Source organism: Choloepus didactylus, chromosome 18 (assembly GCF_015220235.1).
Source record: "Choloepus didactylus isolate mChoDid1 chromosome 18, mChoDid1.pri, whole genome shotgun sequence".
Lineage (NCBI taxonomy): Eukaryota > Metazoa > Chordata > Mammalia > Pilosa > Megalonychidae > Choloepus > Choloepus didactylus.
The window spans coordinates 37996949-38014124 of record NC_051324.1 but is presented as its reverse complement, the minus strand read 5'-3'; the positions used below and the strand labels follow the sequence as shown (position 1 = coordinate 38014124).

The 17176-nt window shown below is 41.7% G+C and overlaps 1 pseudogene; it reads right to left on the bottom strand.

Annotated features, from left to right (window-relative positions):
* Positions 1-465: 465 nt before the first annotated feature.
* On the bottom strand, positions 466-6281 carry LOC119514732 (annotated as a pseudogene).
* Positions 6282-17176: the final 10895 nt, after the last annotated feature.

The window sequence follows — 17176 nt, the reverse complement described above, 5'->3', positions numbered from 1 at the left end:
GGTCTGAAAGACAAACGGCAATTAGGAACTCCTCTCAACAGAGTTCCCACATCTGGACTGTGACCAATGCTTTTTAGGATAGTTGGTAGCTGCTGGTGCTGGGTTGATTCTTCCTAAAGTCCCAAACTCATCTGAGACCTAAAAAAGTCAGGTGTTTGTCTTTTTGTTCTACGCACATCACAACAGCATTGTTGTGGATATTTTGTTCATCAATATAAAGTTCGTTGGCTCTTTTGCTCAACAAGACTGAAATTTCATAATACTAAAAAAAAAAAAATTAAAAAAAACTTGAGGGAACCTAAAGGGGAGGGTGGGGGACCCCCTCCCAGCACGGAAGGCGAGTTCTAGGGCCACCCAGCAGTCTGCAGGTGGTGGCCTAGGTCACACGCCACCCCACCGCCGCGGCCCCAGCAGGGGCGAGGAGGACAGGGGGCCCTCCAACACCCCGAAAGAGGCCTTCCCTTCCTTCCTCCCTCTCCTCTCTAGCGTCCTCTTTGCCTGAGTCGTCGCAGACAAGCAGCTGAAGAAGGGTAGGCGACAGCCAAAGTCGAGACTGGGAAGCTGAAGGGCGGCGATAGCGGCGCGCGAGGCGGCGCGAGGGCTGCGCGGGGGACGCCAGGCCCTCCTGCTGCGGCGGCTGCTGAGGCTGCTCCAGCTACTGCGGCTGATCCTGCTACTGGCGATGGTAGGCGGCAGCAGCCATGGCGGCGAAGTTGTGGGGTGGACAGCGAGCTGCGTGATCAAGTTGCTCACCTCTGTACCGAAGGCCAGGATTGGCGCACGACACCGCTGAGCAGCAGCGCAAGGAGAAGACTGCGCGAGAAGCGCTCCGAGAGACCACGTCCTCGGCGCCCACCGCCTCCGCCTCCGCGGCGCAGCACGTCGGGGCTTGCGAGGGCGTAGAGGGTGCAGAAGCCGAGGAGCTAGAAGAAGCCGAGGAGCAGGGGGCGACGGCGTGCGTGACGTGGGGCTGTCGAGCGAAGCGGCAACTCCAGGACCCCCTGGGGGCTGGTGGTGGCCCGACGGGCAGCCCGAGAGGCTGAGGCCGTAGTGGAGCTTGGGCCGCTGTTCCCCCGGAAGCCCAGGTGCAGCGCGTCGGGAGGGTAAAGGTGCGCAAGTCCTCGCACTCGCCCCCGGACGGCGCCGACCGCCGCTCGTCGGCCCTGTGGATGAAGTGGCGACGCGGCCGGTAGGGGCAGAATCCGATGGTGTGGAAGGTGCGACATACCTCTGTCTTGTACTTGGGGCGCTGCGTCCGGCCGGGCAGCTCGTGGTAGCCGTGCGCGAACATGCACTTCTTGTTATACTTGCACGTGACGCTTTCCTCCGAGGGCCGGCAGAGCTCAGTCTTGTAGCAGGTGGAGTTGATCTAGGAGCCGCCGCTCCGCTTCTGCTGCTCGCTAACCGAGCGGTCCCGGAATTTTTTCTCCTTGTAGAGCAGGGCGTACCGCTGCCCCCCGACGGCTCCTGGAGGGCGCCGTATAGGAGGCCGGGCCGGCGGCCGCTCTGCTGCCGCAGCTGCTACCGTTCTAGGCCCCCGGGACCTTGGGCGAGCAGCTGCCGGAGCTGGGCGCGGGATGGAAGCCCAACGTGAAGCCGAAGCTGGGGGCTGCGGCCACGGACGTGCCCACCGCCTTCTTGTCCAGCATGTTGTTCAGATTGAGGTTGACCAGGGATTTCTCCGTCTTGCACTAGTCGATATCGTCGAAGGCAGACAGAAGAGTGGTCGACGTGTTGCTGGATCCTGTAATGGTAGGGAGGACTGCATAAGCCGAGGCAGCGAAGACGCGCTGAAGCCAAGACTAATAATGGCGAGGGGCGGGGGCTGGGACCGAAAGTTTGCTGGAGGGCTAGAAAAAAGGGAGAGGGAAGCAGCGTGGACTGGTTTGAGAATGCTCTGGAGTGCGGAGTAGGAGGAAAGTTAAGAAAAGGAAAGAGCGCCCTTCCGCGCCACACGGGAGCTCCCTCCTTCCCGCGGGCAGCAGATAGCATCTCGAGGACTGCTGGATTGTATGTCTTTGATTATAGCCATCCTAGTGGGTGTGAAGTGGCATTTTATGATTTCGAATTGCATTTCCCTAATGACTAATGTTGTTGAGCATCTTTTCATGTACCTGTTGGCCATTTGTCTATCTTTTTTGGAGAAATGTTTATTCAAATACAATTTTTAAATTGTGTTGTTTATGTTTTGTTGTTGAGTTTTAAATGTTCCTTATATATTCTGGATAGTAGACCCTTATCAGATGTATGGTTTGCAGCCATTTTCTCCCATTCTGTATGTTGTTTGTTCACTTTCTTGATAATGTCCGTTGATGCACAGAAGTTTTAATTTGGATGAAGTCCAGTTTTTTTTTTTTTTTTTTTTTTTTTGGTTCTTTTGGTACCATTTCTAAGGATCCATTGCCAAATTCCAGTTCATAAAGATTCACCCTTATGTTTTCTTCTAAGAGTTTTATGGTATTGTATTTAGGTTTTTGATCACTTTTGAGTTAATTTTTGTATATAAGGTAAGGTAGGCATCCAGCTTCATTCTTTTGCATGTGTTTATCCAGTTGTCTTAGCACTGTTTGCTGATGAGATTATTCCTTCCCCATTGAATGGTCTTGGTGTCCTTTTCTTTTTCAATTGGCCATAGATACATGGGTTTCCAAAATATTTTTGCATCACGTTTGCTATTGTCCCTTTGGCCAAAGCAAGTTAGATTCAAGGAGTGAAGAAATAGACTACACATTTTGATGGGAGGAGATATAAAGTCACTTTACAGGGGCAGAGATACAGGAGGGCAAGAATTTTTATAATTAATCTACCATAGCTCTTATTGCTTTACTTAATTCTCACAACTAGCCTGGAGGTAGATTATCAGTGACCATTGACAGATGAGAAAACTGGGCTCAGAGAGGTGGAGGTTGCATAAGATCGCACAACTAATAAGCAGAGCAAGGATTTGAACCAGCATTTGCCTGACTGAACCTTTGCTCTAGTCACTGCATTTTGTGCTTGGTGGGGTGTTAGTGAGTGCGTGTGTGTGTGAGAGAGAGAGATTGCTTGGATACACCTGTATTCAACACCATCCACTGTTCCCACCATCACCATCCCCCCTACAACATAAGAGCATGCTCGAGGCCCCTCCTCTCAGGGCCTTGTGGGACTGAGGAATAATATGAAGGAGACCTTCTGTGTCTCAGTGTCTTGGGCAGGGAAGTTTGCAGGTGCTGATGACCTCTTTCCCCATCCAGTTTGCTCGTTGGTTGGTTGGTCAGTCTTCTTGCTATCTACTCTGTTAACCCTGCCTGGGCTGGTCAAAAGCCTCCCTGCTTCCATGGCACCCCTGTCCTCATCCCTCCCTCAGGTCAAAGCCAGATGGGCCTTGAGACATCCACATCTGATCTGCTGTCATCAGTCCTTCAGTGGCTTCAGATTGTTTTCCTAGATAAAAGCTAAATTCATTTTTCTGGCACCTCAGTCCCTCCAATATACCAACCTAACCTATTTTCTCCCCTTAAATATCACTTTCCATGTTCACTTTCTCTGAAACTTAGCCAAACGTGCCTGTTTAGTATTCTCTGATGTGGCTCCATGGGCTCTACAGCTAGGTCAAGTGTCCCTCATGACCAATGGAGCTGGTGGGAAGGGGGATGAAAAAGTGGCTAACAGTGAATGCATCAATGGATGTTAGAGAAGTAGGGACAGGCCAGAGAGTGAGAGGAGTCAAGCCAGAGGTCAGTGAGAGGCTGCACCTCTGGTTGGGTAGTCATCGGTGCTAGTCACCAAATATTTGTATTCTCCTCCCAGGTACACCTTGAGGTTAGGTGGACCATGTGCCTTGCTTTGGCTAATGAAATGTGAGTGAAAGTGATATATGCCACTTCCAGGTGGAAGCTTTAAGAGCCAGTGTTCAAATGACCACATTCCCTCCCCACTGGCTGTGGTTAAGATGAAGCCCCATCAGCCTGGATTCCTGAGTGATGACGATGAGCAGATCCTTCTGGCCTCCCCATGCTGAGTATGGGTTTTGGGATTTGTTACAAACAACTGAAGATAAAGCTGGAGGATGCAGGATTTCAGATGTCTAAGGAAGGTGGAGAGACAGCTGAAGTATTTCCTGGTACATGCTCCAGCCTCAAAGAAAGCCTGGAGGGGAGGGGGCTGAGAAGATAGAGCTTACTCTCTGGGGCTCTTTCTCAACTGACCCTGGATCCCTGGATTTGGGATGGTGATACAATGATTATTCCTTTGGAATACAGACTTGCTGTGTCTCCACAGAGTTGGATTATAATCTTGGCTCAGCTACTCACTAATTTTGGCTTTGGGCAAGTCACTTTACCTCTGTCAATTTCAGTTTCCTTATCTGTAAAATGGATTTAAGAGTACTTCTCTTACAGGGTTATCTTGAGGATGAGAGGTAATACATATAAAGCACACCTCTTGGCATGTGATAGATACTCATTAAATGGCTGCAGATTTTTATTCTTTCTCTTCTCCTCTATCCACTGTCTTTAGTAGTGGGGGCAAGTAGGGAAGGGGCTGGGCCACAAACATCACAGACTGCGCTCCCCAATCGTCTCACAACTTCGCTTCATTTTGTTCAGACAGCCGTTGCTATTGATGGTGGTCAAGACAGTCATGAAACATGGACCATTCCAAACATGCCAAAGATCCCTTGGTCTGCCTGAGTGTGTGTGTGTGTGTATGTGTGTATGTCTGTTTTTGACAAACACACGTGCATGCACAGGTAGCTGAAGTCGGGGAATGCAATGGCCTGAAATTGGCAAAAGCAATTGATTCTGGAAAACTTGAACCACCTTTCTGAGAGTTAAACTCTCAGGCCAATTCAGAGATCAGTGAATAGGCCTAAAATAGGTAATGTTGATAATAGTGTTGATGGTGATGATGATGGTGATGATGACAATAGCTATATTTGTTGAGCACCAGCAGAGGGATATAATAGTTCAGAGCAACACATTGATGTCATGAAACACTGGGGTTGAATCTTCCTAAGAAACAGAAAGTTATCCTCTTGGTTTCTCTTTGGTAAATGTGGAAATAGTAGTGCCTACTTTGTAGGGTTAATGTGACGATGGATTGAGATAACATATGACTTCTCAGCACAGAGCCTAGCACTGAGCAAGTATTCAATACATGGTGGCTATTGTTAGTATTACTCTCTTGGACCAGGTACTGTGTTAGGCACTTAACATGTATTTTTCCCATTTGATCCTCCTTTGATCCCTAAAAGGTTATCATTATAGTATTATTGAAACAGGGGCACATAGAGCTCAAATAGCTTTTCAAAATCACTTAGTTTGTAAATAAAAGCCAGAATTTGAATCCTGATTTTTCTTACACTCCAAAGCTTTGGATTTTTTTTTTTTTTTTTTTTTAACTTTCAAGAGCATGTATTTCTAAAGTAATGTTACAGAAACACTGGAGGAGAGAAAAAATACGGTTCCACTCCGCCCCCGCCCACCGACCGCCTTCCTCGGCTGAGTTCACCCGACCGGAACCCCTAAGTCCCTCCTCAGCCCTGCCAACGCCGCTCCGCCCCCGCCCAGGACCTTGAGATTTCGGCCTGGGCAGCAACTCTTTGTTCTGCTTCCTGTCGCTTGGAATTTGGCCGCGCCCGGTATCGGTGTCGCCGCGAAACTGCTCACATCGGCATAACTCCTTCTCTCCTCGTCTCCTTGGCTTTATTTTTAAAGGCCTCTGGTAGGTTTTTCATTATAACAAAAGTTTGAAAATATAAATGTCTATTACTGGCTAAATAAATTACAGGACATCCTTATAGTGTATGTGGGTGTAAACAAAGTATTTTGGAAGATTTTCAAGATATATTGTTAAGTGAAAAGAGCACAGTATAGAACAGTGTAGAATATATTACCATTTGTGTAAAAAGAGGGAGTTTATAAATGTATGTGTATGATTATATATGCAGGATACACAAAAGCTCAATGGCATAAGTTGCCTATAGGTAGGGAACTGAATGGCTGAGGATATGGATAGGAGGGAGACTTGATATACCCTTTTATACTTGTATGTTTCCATGCAGTTCAGATCTGGTTTGTAAATTAACAAGTAAATAATTTAACATGACTTCTCTGGCTTCATATTCTACCACTCCCCCCTACTCTTAGCTACTGTAGTCACATTGGGCTCTTGTTTCTCACATCAAGTTTATTCCAGCCCCAGGGCCTTTGCACTTGTCCTTCTGTGTGGAACTCACTTCCTCCAGTCTTTGCCTGTGCCATTCCTTCACTTAATTCAGGGCCCTTCTCAAATGCCATCTCTTCGAGAGGCCTTTCCTGACCACAATGTCTGAAATAACCGCTTCCATTCATCACTTCTTTATAGCAATTTCTGCTACATCAAATTATATTATCTGTTTTCATGTGTATTTACTGTTTCTTGTCTATCTGCCCCACTAGAATGTAAGTTCCAACAGAGCAGGGATTTTTGTCTGTCATATTCATGGTGCATGTCATGTGATGCTTAATAAATATTTGTTGAATGAATTAACAATCACCTAAGTAAACCACTTTGCTATGGTAAATTTGTTAATTTATCGTCATTCATTCAACAAGTATTTATGGGGTATCTACTTTGTGACAAGGAAGTCAGAAGTCCCTGATTTCGTGGAGCTTATGTTCTCACTGATTCATTGTTTCACTCATTTACCAAGACACTAATATGATCTGAGAGGATACAAAGACAAAATGTGATTTCCTCCTTCAGGATGCTTTTACTTGTATAGGGAGTGGGATGGAGGTGGGAAGTGGGGGTAGGGAAGGGTTTCATATGCACAGTACAAAATCTGAAGTGTTAGGTGCCATAGGGATAGGAAGGAGGCAGGTGGGAGAAAGTCCTTATTTGCACCCTCTGGTGTTTCAAATTCTAGAGAGAGTGATGGAAAGGAGGGGAGGGGAAGAAAGTTTGATGGACAAATGGTCCAGAATTATAACAGAATAAAACAAGCAAATCTGTAAGCCCTTGCTTTCTACCCAGATATTTAGGCATGAAGCAGCCCCTTTGCCCATCTTTGTGTCTGCAAGACTCCAGCCACACACCATGAAATACTGGATTCGGTCACAAAACTTCATCTCTCAGAAAATTTCAGGAACACAAAATAATTTGATATCTTTCTGGGGAAGGCTTTCTAAATGTGTCTTGGAGGAAGACTATGGGTTGACCCACAAGGTTCTTCTAGAGGGATTTGTGGGGTAAGGGTGGGAGTGTGGGTGAGGGCATGCCGGCACCTTCTGCTGCTGTCCATGGTCCTGAATCGTCATCAGTACCCTTTAGGACATGCTGTTTCTTCTAACCTAGGGATACTGGTGACTCCTGTCCAACATCTTTCAGAGATTCTGAAATATGTAAAGAATGAGGAGAAAAGGAGAATAAAGAGACAATATAGAGGCTGTTAGAAAGGCATAGCCCCAAATATTGCCAGAGAAATTTTTTTAATGCAGTTTTATTGAGATATATTCATATACTATACAGTCCATTCAAAGTACATAATCAGTGGCTCACAGTATCATCACACAGTTGTGCGTTTATTACCATAATCAATTTTAGAACATTTTTATTACCCAACCCCCCCCAAACCCAAAACATCTATACCCTTTATCTCCACCTATTATTGACCCCTAGCATGGATGTGGTACATTTGCTATTGTTGATGAAAGAATATTAATATATTACAGTTAACTATCATCCATGGTTTGCAGTAGGTGCATTTCCTCCCATATACTACTCTGTTCTTAACTCCTTGTAATTGTGACATACATTTGTTCTAGGAAATGGAGGAACTTTCTGTAGTGTGAAATAGTTACGTGTATGTTTTAAATGCAATTATATTGAGATGTTTTCACACACCATACAATTCAAAGTACACAGCCAGTGGTTCACAGTATCATCATATAGTTGTGAATCCATCAATACAATCAATTTTCGAACATTTTCATTACTCAAAAAAAAAAGAGAGAGAAAACCCAAAATATCCCATACCCCTTATCCTCCCCATCATTGGTGTGGAACATTTGTTACTGTTGATGAAAGAATATTAATATATTACTGTTAAGTACAGTCCATAGTTTGCAATAGCTGCATTTTCCTCCACATACTACTCTATTATTAACTCCTTGGAATACTTTCATGCGTTTGTTCTAGTTAATGGAAGAAATTTTTAATCTTTGTATTGTTAATCACAGTCGTAGCACACCACAAGATTCACTGTATATATACAGTCCCATGTTTAACCTCCAGCTTTTCTTCTGGTGACATACATGACTCCAGACTTCCCCCATCAACCACCTTTACATACATTTCAGCACTGTTAATTTTACTTACAGTAATGTGCTACCATTACCTCTATCTATTTCCATACATTTAAATTCAACCTAGTTAAAAATTCTCTAGCCTCATTTTATCCCCTGGTAACCTATATTCTAGAGTCTATGTGTAAGAGTTTACATATTACAATTAGTTCATATTAGTGAGATAATAAAATATTTGTCCTTTTCTCTCTAATTATTTCACTCAACATAATGTCTTCAAGGTTCACTGATGTTGTTGCATGCTTCAGGACTTCATTCCTTCTTACTGCTGAATAATACTCCATTGTATGTATTACCACATTTTGTTTATCCATTCATCAGCTAATGGACACTTGGGTGGCTCCCATCTTTTCGCAGTTGTAAACAGTGCTGCTAAGAGTATTGGAGTGCAAATATCTGTTCATGTCCCTGTTTTCAGATCTTCTGGGTATATACCGAGTAGCAGGATAGCCAGATCATAGGGCAAATCTGTACTTAGCTTTCTGAGGAACCACCAAACCATCTTCCACAGAGGCTGTACCATTTTACATTCCCACAAGCAGTGAATAAGTACTCCTATTTCTCCACATCCTCTCCAACACTCGTACTTTCCTGTGTGTTTAATAATGGTCATTCTAATAGATTAGAAATGGTATCTCATTGTGGTGTTGATTTGCGTTTCCCTAATAACTAGTGAAATTGAGCATCTTTTCATGTGTTTTTTAGCCATTTATATTTCCTCTTTGGAGAAATGTCTATTCATGTCTTTTGCCCATTTAAAAAATTGGGTTATTTTGAGTTATAGGATTTCTTTGTACACTTTAGATATCAAACTCTTATCAGATATATGGTTTCCAAATTTTTTTTCCATTGAGTCTGCTGCCTTTTCACCCTTATGACAAAGTCCTCTGAAACACAGAAGTATTCAATTTCAAGGGTTTACCATATCTATTTTTTCTTTCATTGTTTGTGCTTTGGGTGTAAGGGCTAAGAAACTACTACCTATCACTAGATTTTTTTTAAGATCATATTTTTATTGTGGAATATAACATATATACATAGAAGTGATAACTTTCCAAGTGCACTTTAACAAGTAGCTAGAGAGCAAATTTCAAAGAATGTTATGGGTTACAGTTCCACAGTTTCAATTATTTCCTTATTGTAAAGTATAACATATATGCAAAAAGGTAATAACTTTCAAAGTACAATTTCACAAGTAGTTATAGACCAAATTTCAAAGAATGCTGTGGGTTACAGTTCCACCATTTTATTTCTTTTCTTCTGGCTGTTCTAATACCCCAGGAACTAAGAAAAAGAAAATTATATCAAGATTCAGTATTCATAATCCTTTGTTAAATTCCATCTTGTCTGTTGCTACCCCTTTCTCCAGTTTAATTACTTTCCTGATCTTCAGGGATGTCTAGGGAGTGACCACTATAACTTGTTCATGTTGAAAACGGGTGTTGACATTATGGGAAAAGGGGACATATCTGGTTGATGTTCTCGAGGAGGCTATTGCCTCTGGGATTTGGGACTTAGCTGGCATAGGAGCTCTCTAGAGGATTTAAGTTTCTGAAGAATAAACTTAGTGAGTGAAACATTTATAGAGTCTCGTATAGAGATCCAGGTATTCTTTAGGGTTTTTTGGACTACTGTTGACTTGGGCTTATCAAACTGTGGCCATTTGCTATAGCTAGCTGAAGCTTGCATAGGAGTAACCTCCAGGACAGCCTCTCAACTCTATTTGAAATCTCTTAGCCACTGAAACATTTTTTTGTTGCCTTTCTTTTCCCCCTTTTGGTCAAAAAGGCATTCTTAATCCCTTGATGCCAGTGTCAGGCTCATTCCTGTAATCTGTGTCTCACATTGCCAGGGACACTCATTCACCTGGGAGTTCCTGTACCATGTCGGGGGGAGGGTGATTAATTTATCTGCAGAGTTGGGCTTAGAAAGAGAAAGTTCACATTTGAACAACAAAAGAGGTTCTCTGGAGGTGACTCCAAGGCATAGTTATAGGTGGGCTTAGCCTCCCCTTTAAAACCATAAGTTTCACCAGAGCAAAACTCATGATTGTGGGCTTCACTTATAAAGTAGGAGGTTCCTAAGTTCACATAACATATGTTATGTCCATGATAATCCATCCATATCTCACATTATTATCACTTAGTTGTACATTCCTCATCACTCTCCATTTTAAACAATTCTCATGACCCAAAACACCTCGTAGCTCTTTTCAGCCCTTAATTATTTGTCCTGGTATTTTTCTGGTACTAGTAAGGTATTCCTATTAATTATAGTCCCTAGTATGCAACAGGTGGATTTTTCCCATATACCATTCTGTTGTCAACTCTCTGTACCAGCACCATACCTTAGAGGTTTATCATACAAGCACCTATCTGTATTTGTAGTGCTGATCTGTGGGATGTATGCCTTTAAGCAACCCCTTTCAATCCCATTCACCTTCAATACAGCTCTGATACTTAATAATTACATTAACAAACAGTCGTCACCCCATCCCTTCCCATACCTTTGAATTCACCCTCATTAGCATATCTGAACATATTAGATTATCATTCCCCTTTCACTAGCCTCTATCACTAGGTCCCCAATATTCTACATTATAAGACATTGATTTTACATTGTTCAGGGAGTTCATAGAAGTGGTAACATACATTATCTCTCCTTTTCTGTCTGACTTATTTCACTAGCATTATATCTTTAAGCATCATCCATGTTGCCATATGTTTCAGGACCTTGATCCTTCTTACTGCTGCATAGTATTCCATTGTGTGTATGCACCACATTTTATTTATCCACTTGTCTGTTGGAGGACACTTGGATTGTTTCCATCTCTTGGGAATTGTGAACAATGCTGCTATGAACGTCAGTGTACAAATGTCTGTTCATGTCACTGCTTTCAGATCTTCTGGGTATATACCAAGAAGTGGAATTGCTGGATCTTAGCGTGATTTGAAATTTAGTTTTCTGAGAAACTGCCCAAACTGTCTTCCACAGTGGCTATACCATTATACACTCCCACCAGCAATGAATAAGAGTTCCAAATTCTCCACATCCTCTCCAGCATTTATTGTTTCCTGTTTGTTTAATGGCAGTTATTCTTATTTGTGTGAGATGGTATCTCATTGTGGTTTTGATTTGCATTTCCCTAATAGCTAGTGAAGATGAACACATTTTCATGTGTTTTGTAGCCTCTTCAGAAAAATGGCTTTTCATAATTGGACTGTTTGTACTATTGTTGTTGAATTGTAGGATTTCTTTATATATGCAGGATATCAGTCTTACAGATACATGCTTTCCACATATTTTCTTCCATTGGGTTGTCTGCCTCTTCATGTTTTTGACAAAGTCTTTTGTGGCACAGAAGCTTTTGATTTTTTTTTTTTTTCATTTTTATTGAGATTGTTCAGATACCATACAATTATCCAAAGATCCAAAGTGTACAATCACTTGCCCCTGGGTACCCTCATACAGCTGTGCATCCATCACACTTAATTTTTGTACAATTTTTAGAAACTTTTCATTACTCCAGACAAGAAATAAAGTGAAAGATGAAAAAAGAAAAAAAAGAAAAGGAAAGTCTAATCCTCCCCTATCCCTAACCAACCCCCCTCAATTGTTGACTCGTAGTATTGATATAGTATATTTGTTACTGTTTATGAAAAAATGTTGAAATACTACTAACTGTAGTATATAGTTTGCAACAGGTATTTAGTTCTTCCCTATATGCCCCTCTATTATTAACTTCTAATTGTATTGTCATACATTTGTTTTGGTTCATGGAAACGATTTCTAGTATTTGTACAGTTGATCATGGACATTGCCCACCATAGGATTCTGTTTTATACATTCCCATCTTTTGACCTCCAGCTTTCCTTCTGGTGACATATATGACTCTGAGCTTCGCCTTTCCACCTCATTCACACACCATTCGGCGCTGTTAGTTATTCTCACATCTTGCTACCAACAACCCTGTTCATTTCCAAACATTTAAGTTCATCCTAATTGAACATTCTGCTCATACTAACCAACCACTCCCCATTTTTAAGCCTTGTCCTATATCTTGGTACCTTGTATTTCATGTCTATGAGTTTACATATTATAATTAATTCCTATCAGTGAGACCCTGCAATAATTGTCCTTATGTGTCTGGCTTATTTCACTCAGTATATTGCCCTCGAGCTTTTGTCATCAACCCATTTTTTTTTTTTTAATATGGTTTTGTTCACTCACCATACATTCCATCCCAAGTAAGTAATCAGTGGTTTTCTGCATGGTCATACATTTATGTGTTCACCACCTTCACCACTATCTATATAAGGGCATCTACATTTCTTCCACAAGGCAGGAGGGAGAGTCAAAGAAGGTAGAGAGGCAAAAGAAAGAGGAAAAAAAAAAATGACAGCTAGGAAGCAGCAAAAGGAAAAATATCCTTAAATCAAAGCAGAATAAAGAATCAGACAATACCACCAATGTCAAGTGTCTAACATGCCTCCCCTATCCCCCCCTCTTATCTGCATTTACCTTGGTATATCACCTTTGTTACATTAAAGGAAGCATAATACAATGATTGTATTAGTTACAGTCTCTAGTTTATGCTGACTGCATCCCTCCCCCAATGCCTCCCCATTTTTAACACCTTGCAAAGTTGACATTTGCTTGTTCTCCCTCGTAAAAGAACATATTTGTACATTTTATCACAATTATTGAATACTGTAGATTTCACCAAGTTACACAGTCCCAGTCTTTATCTTTCCTCCTTTCTTGTGGTGTCTCACATGCTCCCCACCTTCCTCTCAACCGTATTCATAGTTACCTTTGTTCAGTGTACTTACATTGTTGTGCTACCATCTCCCCAAATTGTGTTCCAAACCACGCACTCCTGTATGCTATCACCCTGTAGTGCTCCCTTTTTCCTGTAGGGCAGGTGTCTTGTTCACAAAGTCTCTCATTGTCTGTTTGTCAGAAAATATTTTGAGCTCTGCCTCATATTTGAAGGACAGCTTTGCTGGATATAGGATTCTTGGTTGGCGGTTTTTCTCTTTCAGTATCTTAAATATATCACCCCACTTCCTTCTTGCCTCCATGGTTTTTGCTGAGAGATCCGCACATAGTCTTATTAAGCTTCCTTTGTATGTAATGGATTGCTTTTCTCTTGCTGCTTTCAGGATTCTCTCTTTGTCTTTGACATTTGATAATCTGATTATTAAGTGTCTTGGCGTAAGCCTATTCATATCTCTTCTGTTTGGAGTACGCTGCGGTTCTTGGATCTGTAATTTTATGTCTTTCATAAGAGATGGGAAATTTTCGTTAATTATTTCCTCTGTTGTTGCTTCTGCCCCCTTTCCCTTCTCTTCTCCTTCTGGGACACCAATGATACGTACATTATTGTACCTTGTTTCATCCTTGAGTTCCCAGAGACATTGCTCATATTTTTTCATTCTTTTCTCCATCTGCTCCTTTGCGTGTAGGCTTTCAGGTGTTTTGTTCTCCAGTTCCTGAGTGTTTTCTTCTGCCTCTTGAGATCTGCTGTTGTATGTTTCCATTGTGTCTTTCATCTCTTGTGTTGTGCCTTTCATTTCCATAGATTCTACTAGTTGTTTTTTTGAACTTTTGATTTCTGCCTTATATATGCCCAGTGTTTCCTTTACAGCCTCTATCTCTTTTGCAATATCTTCTCTTAACTTTTTGATTTGATTTAGCATTAGTTGTTTAAATTCCTGTATCTCAGTTGAAGTGTACGTTTGTTCCTCTGACTGGGCCATAACTTTGTTTTTCTTAGTGTAGGTTGTAATTTTCTGTTGTCTAGGCATGGCTTCCTTGGTTATCCAAATCAGGTTTTCCCAGACCAGAACAGGCTCAGGTCCCAGAGGGAAGAAATATTCAGTATCTGGTGTCCCTGAGGTGTGTCTTAGAAAATTGCTCCATCCTTTGATGCCTCAGGTCACTGTGCTTTTCTGCCCAGCAGGTGACGCCTGTTAGCCTATAATTCTTGACTGGTGTGAGGAGGTATGGCCGTGTTCCCCCAGGCTCTGGGGTCTGGTTCTGAATGGAAAGGGCCCCACCCCTTTCCTCCTAGAGAAGACAGACCCCCCAGGTGGAGGTCATTAGCATTTCAATGGTCTCTCTCTCTCTGCTTGTGGTGTCTCCACCCTTCCCAGAGTCATAGCCCTGGAAACTGAATATGACTGGGGCTTTCTCCACTGAGCCGAAAAAGAAACAGATAGTCCCCTTCAGACCCAGTCCAAGGCGACCCTCCGGCTCTCCAAGGTCAGTTGTCACCCAAAGCCTCTGTTTTTTGGGGATGTGTACCTGTAGTGAGCAGTTCACACACTCTACTTAAAACCGCAGTTGGAGCTCAGCTGAGCTATATTCGCTTACTGGGAGAGAGCTTCTCTCTGGCAACACGAGGCTTTGCAGCTCAGGCTATGGGGGAGGGGGGGTCTCACAACTTGGATCTGCAGGTTTTACTTGCAGATTTTATGCTGTGTTCTTGGGCATTCCTCCCAATTCAGGTTGTTGTATGATGAGTGGATGGTCTCGTTTGTCCCCCCGCAGTTATTCTGGATTATTTACTAGTTGTTTCTGGTTTTTTGTAGTTGTTCCAGGGGAACTACTTAGCTTCCACTCCTCTCTATGCTGCCATCTTGCCCTGCCTCTCAGAAGCTTTTGATTTTGAGGAGTTGCCATCTATCCATTTTTTCTTTTGTTGCTTGTGCTTTGGGTGTAAGGTCTAAAAAGAAGCTATCTCCTACTACTAGGTCTTAGAGATGTTTCCCTATATTATCTTCTAAGAGTTTTATTGTGCTGTCTCTTATATTGAGGTCTTTGATCCAGTTTGAGTTAATTTTTGTATAGGGTGTGAGGTAGGGGTTCTCTTTCATTCTTTTAGTTAGGGATATCCAGTTCTCTGAGCCCTATTTGTTGAAAAGACTGTGGATTTGGGGCATTATCAAAAATCAGCCAAACGTAGATCTGAGGATCTATTTCCAAACTCGCAATTTGATTCCGTTGATCAATATGTCTGTCTTTGTGCCAATACCATGCTATTTTGACCACTGTGGCTTTATAGTAGGCTTCAAAATCTGGAAGTGTAAGTCCTTCCACTTCATTCTTCTTTTTTTGGGATAGTTTTGGCAATTTGAGGCTCCTTTCCCTTCCGAACAAATTTGATAACTAGCTTTTCCAAGTCTGCAAAGTAGGTTGTTGGAGTTTTGATTGGAATTACATTGAATCTTTAGATCAGTTTGGCAGAATTCACATCTTAACTATGTATACATGAGCATGGAATATTTTTCCACCTATTTAGGTCCTTTTTTATTTCTTTTAGTGAAGTTTTGTAATTTTCTCTGTAGAGGTCTTTCATGTCCTTGGTTAAGTTTATTCCTAGGTACTTGATTTTTTTAGTTGCTATTGTGAATGGAATTTTTTTTGATTGCCTTTCAGTTAGGTCATTACTAATGTATAGGAATATTACTGAGTTATGTGCATTAATCTTGTATCCCACCACTCTGTTGAATTTTTTTTATTAGCTCAAGGAGCTTTGTCGTTGAATTCTCAGGATTTTCTAAATATAAGGTCATATTGTTTGCAAATAATGACAGTTTTACTTCTTCCTTTCCAATCTGGGTACATTTTATTTATTTGTCTTGGCAAATTTCTCTGGCTAGAATTTCTAGCACAATGTTGAATAATAGAGGTGACAGTGGCATCATTGTCTTGTTCCCAATCTTAGAGGGAAGGCTTTCAGCTTCTCGCCATTGAGTACTATGCTAGTTGTGGGTTTTCATATATGCCCTTTATATACTGAGGAAGGTTTCCTCAATTCCTACCTTTTGAGGTGTTTTTATCAAAAAGGGATGTTGAATTTTGTCATATGCTTTTTCAGCATCTATCAAGATCATTTGATTTTTCCCTTTCAATTTGTTAATGTGTTACATTATGTTAATTGATTTTCTTATGTTGAACCACCCATGCATGCCAGGAATAAACACCACATGCTTGTGGTGTATAATTCTTTTAATGTGCCTTTGGATTCAATTTGCAAGTATTTTTGCATCCATATTCATTTGGGAGAATTGCCCTATAGTTTTCCTTTTTTTTGTAGTATCTTTATCTGGTTTTGGTATCAGAGTGATATTAGCTTCATAAAATGAGTTAGGTAGTATTCGTTTTTCTTCAATTTTTTGAAAGAGTTTGAACAGGAATAGTGTCAATTCTTTTTGGAAACTTTGGTAAAATTCCCTGTGATGCTGTCTGGCCCTGGGCTTTTATTTTTAGGAAGATTTTTGATTACTGATTGGATCTCCTTGCTTGTGATTGGTTTATTGAGTTCTTCTGTTTCTTCTTGGGTCAGTCTTGGTTGTTCATGTGTCCCAGGAAATTGTCCGTTTCCTCTAAATTGTTTAGTTTGTTGGCATACAGTTGTTCATAGTATCCTCTTATGAATTTTTTTTTATTTCTCTGGGACCCATAGTAATTATCCCACTCTCATTTCTGATTGTGTTTATTTGGGTCTTCTCTCTTTTTGATTTTGTCAGTCTAGCTAAGGGTCTGTCAATCTTTTTGATCTCAAAGAACCAACTTTTGGTTTTGTTTATTTTTGCTATTGTTTTTTCATTTTCCGTCTCATTTATTTCTGCTTTAATCTTTGTTGTTTCTTTTCTTCTACTTGCTTTAGGGTGAGTTTGATGATCATTCTCTTGCCTCTTCAGTTGCTCACTTAGATCTTTGGTTTTAGCTCCTTCTTGCTTTTTGATATATGCATTTAGAGCTATAAATTTCCCACTCAGCACCACCTTTACTGCATCCCATAGGTTTTGATATGTTGTGTTCTCAATTTCATTCAT